Raw genomic sequence first — 8,133 nt, 5'->3', positions numbered from 1 at the left:
TTTTGGTAGTGGGATGCTCAAAGCTGTTCTCTGTGCATATATACCTGCACATAGTAATGTCCCTCTTCTGTCAGAGTTGACATGTGGTACCAAATAATCTTCTTTGCATAACCTATTTTTCAGATTACTTGCATTCCTATAACCAAACTTGGGTGCTTCTCCTATTACTTCTTTGCATTCTTCACTTGCCAATAGTATCTTCCAGTTCCTTCAAATAATGTTACATATCCCCTCAGTATCTGTTGTACGTGTGAGAATTATTTTAACATCTCTTTGCTCATTCCTGTCGTTTCTTGAAAGTACACCTTCTTGTTTTCCTTTTAGGTATGGTTTACCTCTCGTTTCTCTTTCCAACAGCACATTGTGTCTCACTCTCACTATCTCTTCCTCTCTGTATCCTCTCGCCTCCAAGTGTTCAGACATATCATTCATAGCTCTATCAAGGGTTACATCATTCAAATGTATCCTAGATGTTCTAAGGAAATGACCTCTCATAACATTTCTGTATGTATATTTTGGATGCATGCTGTTTCTTGGTAGTATATTGTTCTTCCAACATCTTTTTTAAATAGGCTGGTTTCCATATTCCCTTCTTCATCTTGTAGTATTCTCACATCTAAAAAGTCCATTTGACTTTTATTGCTCAGAATTGTAAATTCCAAAAAGTTGGTGCTACTCTCTAAATATCTGTGGAAATTGTTGAGCTCCATGACATCACCTTCCCATAAAATACAAGTATCATCCACACATCTCTGGTATATCTTTAAGCATTTACTCCAAGGATTGTTTTGATATATTACTTTATCTTCCCATTGCGCCAACACTATGTTGGCATAGCAGTTGGCGCATGGCGTATCCATTGCCACACCTCATAGTTATATATAGAATTTACTGTTGAAAATGAAGACATTGTTCTCAAGTATCAACTTCATTAGCTCACATATAACTGTGATTTTATTTTCTTCATAATCTCCTTTATTCAACATAAATTCTCTTAATGCTGCTATGCCATAGTTGTTGGGAATGCTTGTAAATAAACTCTTGATATCCATGCAAACCATTAAGTGTTTCTTCTTGTCTTTTTTGTTCTTCATATATACACTTAATTTCTCAATAAATGCTTCCGTATCTTTCAGAACCACTGGTACTTTTACTAGCTCTTTCTTGATATGGTTCTCCACATATATAGAGGCTGGCTCGGTGATCCATCCTGCCCCTGCCACAATAGGTCTCAGTGGTGGTCTCTGTGGATTTTTATGTATTTTAGGAAGGCATTTGAATGCCGGAGTCAATGAAAACTCCACCTGCAGATAGTTACATAGCTCAACTGATATTTGACCTCTTTCTTTCATTTCTTCTATGTGCAGCCTCATCTTCATTTTGATCTTCTCTAAGTCACAGTGGTTTATTTCTTTATATGAGGAAACATCCTGTAATAGGATTGTTACTTCCTCTATATATTTATCACTGTCCATTAAGACCACACCTCCCCCTTTGTCAGCAGGTCTAATTGTTAGACTCTTGTTTTCCTCTAATTCTTTTAGAGCCTGTCTCTCTTCCTTTGTAATATTGAAGGACCTTTTTCTATTATTCTGTATATATTCCAAGATATCTTTTTCACAGACATACAGGAAAGTATCTATGACTGCACTATTCTGTGGTACAAAACAACTTGGTTTCTTGAATAGGTGTAATTCCATTCCTTTATTATTCTTATACATGTTTTTTAACATAAGATCTCATCCAAACATCTTCAGGCTCAATATTGCTTCATTCTCTTCCATACCTCTTGTAGGTATAAATTTGAGGCCCTTGTTGAGAATACTCTTATGTCGTTGTTTAACTGAAAGGATGACAAATTAAAAACTAAACTATCATTGATTTCTTCATTTATTTCTCTTCCACATACGACCTTCTCCTTTTTTTCACCCTGCTTAGTGATCTCATTTCCTTTCTGCTTCTCACCTCCCTTATTCTTAGGGGAAAAACTGGAAAACCCACATCTTTTACCACAGCTTTTGATATGGCACCTGGTCCGTTGTTTCTGCCCTCTCTCTTTTCATTATCAATCATTATTCCTAGTGTCTGATTGATCATGGGCATTGTTTCTTGATGGAATGTATCTTTCAGCTCTTCAGCCCTTTCATCATTCTCTCTTTGTCTATTATGATTCATTATTCTGTCTATATTTGTCTCCTTACGACCAAGTGCATCATTGCATGGATTGTTCTGTGGTACTTTATCCCTATGTTCTTGCTGAAATTCATTGTTCCTTGAAACCTGATGTTCTCCATTATACTCTCTTGACCACATAAATATATCACCTCTCGTAAAATCAGGATAGTCTCTTCTTATTTTCTTGATTTTTATCTGCTCCAATTTATTGTCATACAGAGATATTTTATAGTATGCCTCATCTAACTTAGATCGACAGACATCATTGCCGAACTTTTGTTCAAGATATACTTGCATACTTTCAACTTTTTTATCAAGCTCACTCTCTCTAGGTTTATAGTGTTCTATAATCAGTTTCATATACCTTCACCTATGCTCTAAGTTGAGACTCTGCCATTTCTTTACCAATTCCAGTTACGAATTGCCTTGCGAGGGCATTAACAGAATTCTCTCGGTACAATGTTAAAATGTAGACATGCTTCTAGATATTGTCATTGCCATTGCAATCTTTTAAGTTCATATATAATACCTTCCATCTCTTTCAGTTATTTATAGAACTTTTTCATGTCTACAACATTCGTTCTTTCATTGTCAGTCATTTCAGTTTGTACCACTTCATCTAAGAAGTCTAATTTAAGTAATGAATTATCACTGTTGTTAAATAAAATTCTATTGACCTTACTGTATGTTCTGCCATGTCTTCCATCTGTTGGAGTGGCTTGTGTATGATTCAGTATATTGCTGTCCACACCAAACTCTTCAGTTTGCCTCTCCGTTCTCCCTTCCGCCATGTCTCCTGTTGTTCTCCTCAAAAAAGAAATAAATCCAAGCACGGCAAAGCTAGAACCAAACAGGAGTGTACTGCTAAGAAAATAAAGTATGAATACAGCAACGAGCAGTACAGAGACCACGGCCAGGGCAGGTATGTTCTGCTACCACTTCTCAAAACAAAAGTTTGTTTGTTGCAACACCTACAGGTGTTTGCTTACGATAGTACTTGATATACACATGGATCTGATGAAGGGTCATTGAGGAGACCCGAAAGTGCTTATCCTTTGTTCTGTTCTATTTTGTTTTGTATTTTTGTTTTTATTTTTAAGTTATTGTTCTATGTGATTAAATACTTGATGGTTTAATCAATGCAGTTGTCGTCTATGGTAACCGAGGTGAACCACACTTGCCGATATTCAAGTAGAGCTGATTATATACGTTGTGCTTGGGAAGGCAGTACATTTGAAATGTTCATCCTATGGCTGTTCAACCGAGTGTTTTGCTGAGCTATTTATCAAGTACTATCCGTAGGTGTTGCAACAAACAAACTTTTGTGTTGAGAAGTGGTAGTGGAACATACCTGTCCTGGCCGTGGTCTCAGTGCTGCTCGTTGTTGTATTCATGCTTTATTTTCTGTTTGGTTCTAGCTTTGTCGTGCTTAGATTTATATATATATATATATATATATATATATATATATATATATATATATATATATATCTGTGCGTGTATGATATGTATATGTGTTATGTAGATATATGGAGAGTCTATGTATCATTTTAAAATATATAGCTGTATATATATATATATATATATATATATATATATATATATATATATATATATATATATATATCAGTATTTATCTATTTGACACTACATAGCGATAAATATACTATGCATGTGAGAGAGAGAGATACTGACAAATGGATTTGTATACGTATATGTCTATATGTAAAGACAGTTATGCATAATAGGTCATTTCAATGAAGGGCCAGCAGAATTATGGTCATTTCAATGAAGGGCCAGTAGAATTGTGCTCGTCTTTACTAAGTGTACAGGCATGCCCAGTGGGACTACCAGCACTTCTAAAGTGACTCCAGGCCATACCTATTTGTTTTCCAGTCCAGGATTTTGTATGTTACAGACATTACCATCTGCCCCTGTTTCTGCAGTACTGCACTTCACTGAAAATGTCCACACCATTCCCCAGCTGTTTGCTGTACTCAATATGTGACTGAAGTTGGTAATATTACACCACCAACAGACTGACAGTCTGTATACCTCTCAAGTGTCCTGATTTTCACAGAATGCCCAGAGTTTTGCCTCATATGTTTGGTCTGTTCCTCACACATTTGTCATTTTGTGATACTTTATTGAATGTTGACATCAATACACTCTGCTAACTACAGACAAACAATTGTGTGTCAGATTTTATATCCATCAGAAAATATGTAGTAATGCAACACCTTTAATTCCAGCAACTATCTAGGTTTATGTGACCAATATTTAAATTATGTCCCTTTGTTTGAGGCTTTGTCCCCCCCCAATCTTTCTGGCGTTGTCCAAATTTCTTGTACTAAGAGGTTGGAAGGTATGACATTCTGTGAAAACACCAGCATACTCCTACCTCATATTCAAAAGATGTGAGTAATTCTATATTAGAACCATCAATACCATCACTCCTAGTCCACTGAGCCACACAGGTTGCTAGACAGGGAGGGGTCATTCATCACACAATCAACAGCATACATATGTACATTATTATCCTGCATGAAGAGAGACATACAATGTGTGAGTGCTATCTATGTTACAGCCATGAGATTGCCTGGTCCTCTAATATACCATAGCTGATTTTCTGTTAAAGTGGTTATATGGGTACACTGCTGTGTTGGTGGTGGGGGGAACAGCAGCATATGATCAGCTTGGGTAGACGGTAGTCCAAACATCATGTGTGGCCACTGTTTAACATCTCCCTTGTGTGATGTTGTGAATATTTCAACCATGAGACCTAGTGAGAATTATGGACCACATTCTATTGGACTGGGTATCAATTTTCCCATGTAGATGTTAACTCTAACCAAATAGCCTAGTATATTTCCTTGCATAACAGCAGAAGATCCAGACATACAATACCTTATTATAGTAATCCTTACAATTACTTTGTAGATTATAGACTTATCTTGAGAATGCAGCAGTTGACAGAGCTGTATTTCAAGGCTGACTCTGTAGGATGCAAGCTGTACACAGCCAATACATGGATAGGTGCAGGTTGTGTGGGTTGCCTGGCATCAGCTATTTTACTATATGTATGTGTTGTAAGAAAGATTCTTACAAGACTTTATACAAGGAAAGCTGTATTCCTTTGAGTGAAAAATTTCAGTCAGCGTGTGGAGTATCAGCGTTTTGCCTCTTGTTTGAGAATATTTTGTTGAACTTTACGCTGATTTACTTTTGTTACGGACTATATGTATGTGAGTAGGGGTAAGGTGTCAGTCACTAGGGCCCTAGCCTGTCAGTGAATGTGCTATGCTTTGTCTCTTAGCCAGTGCCAGGGCATACTGGGAATGCCTATGTCTGCCTACAGGGATAACATCAAGGGGCTCCTCCTCCGAGTCCTCCTGTGAGTGTGGCTGTGGTGCCCTAGGTACTGGTGGGGGGCTGAGTATCCCTTCCCTTTGCTGATCCTGCTTCAGCTGCTTCAGCAGGATCATATTGTGTAGCATAGCAAATACTGTGAACATATGTGCACACATGGCTGGAGAGTACTGCAGGGCACCACCAGATATACCAAGGCACCGGAACCGTGACTTCAGCAACCCAAACACACATTCGCTGATCTTCCTAGTTTGTGCATGTGCCTCATTATGGCATTCTTCCATAGGTGTGTGTGCATTTTTGATGGGTGTCATCATCCATGGTTCCAGTGTGTAGCCAGCATCCCCCAGTAACTTGCCACGTGGGATATCCCCCCTAGCAAACATCTGGTACAGCTGTGATGTAAGCCAGATATGGGAGTTGTGATAACTGCCTGGGCTGCCAGCACACATATTCATGATACTGCCCTGGGCATTGCACAAGACATGGCAGTTGATGGAGTGGTACCCCTTTCGGTTGATGTAGATTCTACCCTCCTCACGGGGTGGTGCCTTGATTTGTACATGAGTGCAATATATGGCACCCAGTACCTCATGATAGTGTGCTACACTGTAGAAGTGTTGCATATTGCTGGCCCTCATCTCAGTGGTGAGGGGAAAATATATGTGCTCACTGGCATGTGGTAGCATGGCATTCAGGAACTGGTGGACTACCCTGGTTGCTGATGCCTGTGAGACCCCCATCATGTCAACAGTTAGTTGGTCTTTGGAAGGTACCTATGGCTATTATACTAAGGGCTGCACATACCTTTGTTTTCAATGGAATGAGTTCCCCTCTGTTGGCTCTGGGCCTGAGTTGAAAGAGGCAGAGTTCAGTGAGTTCTTGTAGTATGTCTCTGTCCACCCTGTAGCGCTCTCAAATCTCCACTTCATGTAGCTCCTGGAAGGTTACCCTGGGCCTGAACACTCTTCTCCTTCTCTGCCTAGGCCTAGAGTCAGCATCAGCTGCAGCAGCAGCTGCAATGACTTCAGCATCTGACACATACATATGTGGCAAACCTGCAGCAGCCCCTAGCATTCTTTCAGTTAAAATTCCTAAGTCTGTACTTTAATGGTGAAGAGTATGTGGGAAAAATCAAATTGTAGGGTGTATGCTTACCTTATAGTGCTCTACAGTGGGTGCTGCATGAGTAACTGGCTACCTGTGATGCAGTGCACCTGCAGCCCTAGTTGAAGCTAAGCAAGGATCAACACTAATTAATACATCATTGGCCTTTTAGATACTCTGAGCACTGCAGCGCAGCATGCATATGTGCGCCCCCATAGGTAAACACTGCTTAGCAGTCAGTGCACACACACTTCCAGACTTCCATGTTCAGCATGATGCTGCACCACGCAAACAGGTGTAGCTAAGTTCCAGTCAGCTTAGATGTTCTTGCACACACCTTGTCCTGATGTCAGCTACATCCTATGTGGACACCAACATGGTTCTCTGCCTACATGGAGGGGATCTCCGGACACAGTTATCCCATTATGCTATTCAGTAACTCCACCTCATTTGCATAGGAATCCGTGCTCACAACCTGGATACTATACACCTCCAAGCCTTTGCACATTAGCAACTGCAGCAATGCACCATTGTTGCTATTGCACGCAGGGTCCTGTAATACATTTTTGTCTCATGATATTAATATTTGACTTTTCCACTTTTTTTATTTTTTTTTAATAAGGCATGTTTGAGCACTGAGGCGTGCTGTGCAAACATACCAAGATTATTTTAAAAAAATTATTTTGACATATTTACTGTAACTTTTGGAACACACAGAGGATAGTTTTTCTCTTATCTGTGTGTGGTATGCCATTTCTGTCTATCTACCTATATTTTTACAGCCCCTTTTGTCTGTCTACAGTCTTGTACATGGAATTTTTCTGTGTACATTATGGACACTGACACGGGGTCTGCAGGGCTGCCACTCTGCTTGCTGAATCACTCTATCTGCATCATTTGCAAGAGATTCACCTGCTTATGAGGTGATTTGCATGCCATGGATGTTTCCTTATTGGCTCGCTCGTGCGTGCCGCTCAGCAGCGCTTACTGAATCTAAAATTGTTCACGGCCATGTTAGCATTGCGACGTAATGCCTACATGGAAGAAAAAATGTGTAGACTTTATTAAATTCCCCCAATGTCTGGCACATACAAGAGCTGTATAATGTGATTGTGATAAAAAATCTAAAAGATCATACAGATTTAAAGCAAGCGGAGGATAACTTGTAACCAAATTATAACACACAAAGTTATATAAAATACTAACAATCTAAGTAATTGCAGGAAGAGGTAACAGACTCTTGAAATGATGAATTAGTCTAAGAAATACAAGAAGCAGTGGGAAATACTAAACAAGACTCAAGCAGGGTTTCCACTTCTATTTTACTGATTATGAAGGTAGCCTCATTTTCTTTCAGAACTGCCTGTTCATAAATGTTCATTTTTCTCAATGTCAAGGTCAGTCTGGTATTTCATCACAGATTTCAAAGCATATGTATTAAAGAACGTCATAAGGCAATATGGCGGACTGATAGGTTAGTGC

The sequence above is a fragment of the Protopterus annectens genome, chromosome 8.part0 (assembly GCF_019279795.1).
Source record: "Protopterus annectens isolate FY-2018-M chromosome 8.part0, PAN1.0, whole genome shotgun sequence".
NCBI classification, from domain to species: domain Eukaryota; kingdom Metazoa; phylum Chordata; order Ceratodontiformes; family Protopteridae; genus Protopterus; species Protopterus annectens.
The sequence above is the reverse complement of the archived record's forward strand: the minus strand, read 5'-3'. Positions refer to the sequence as shown.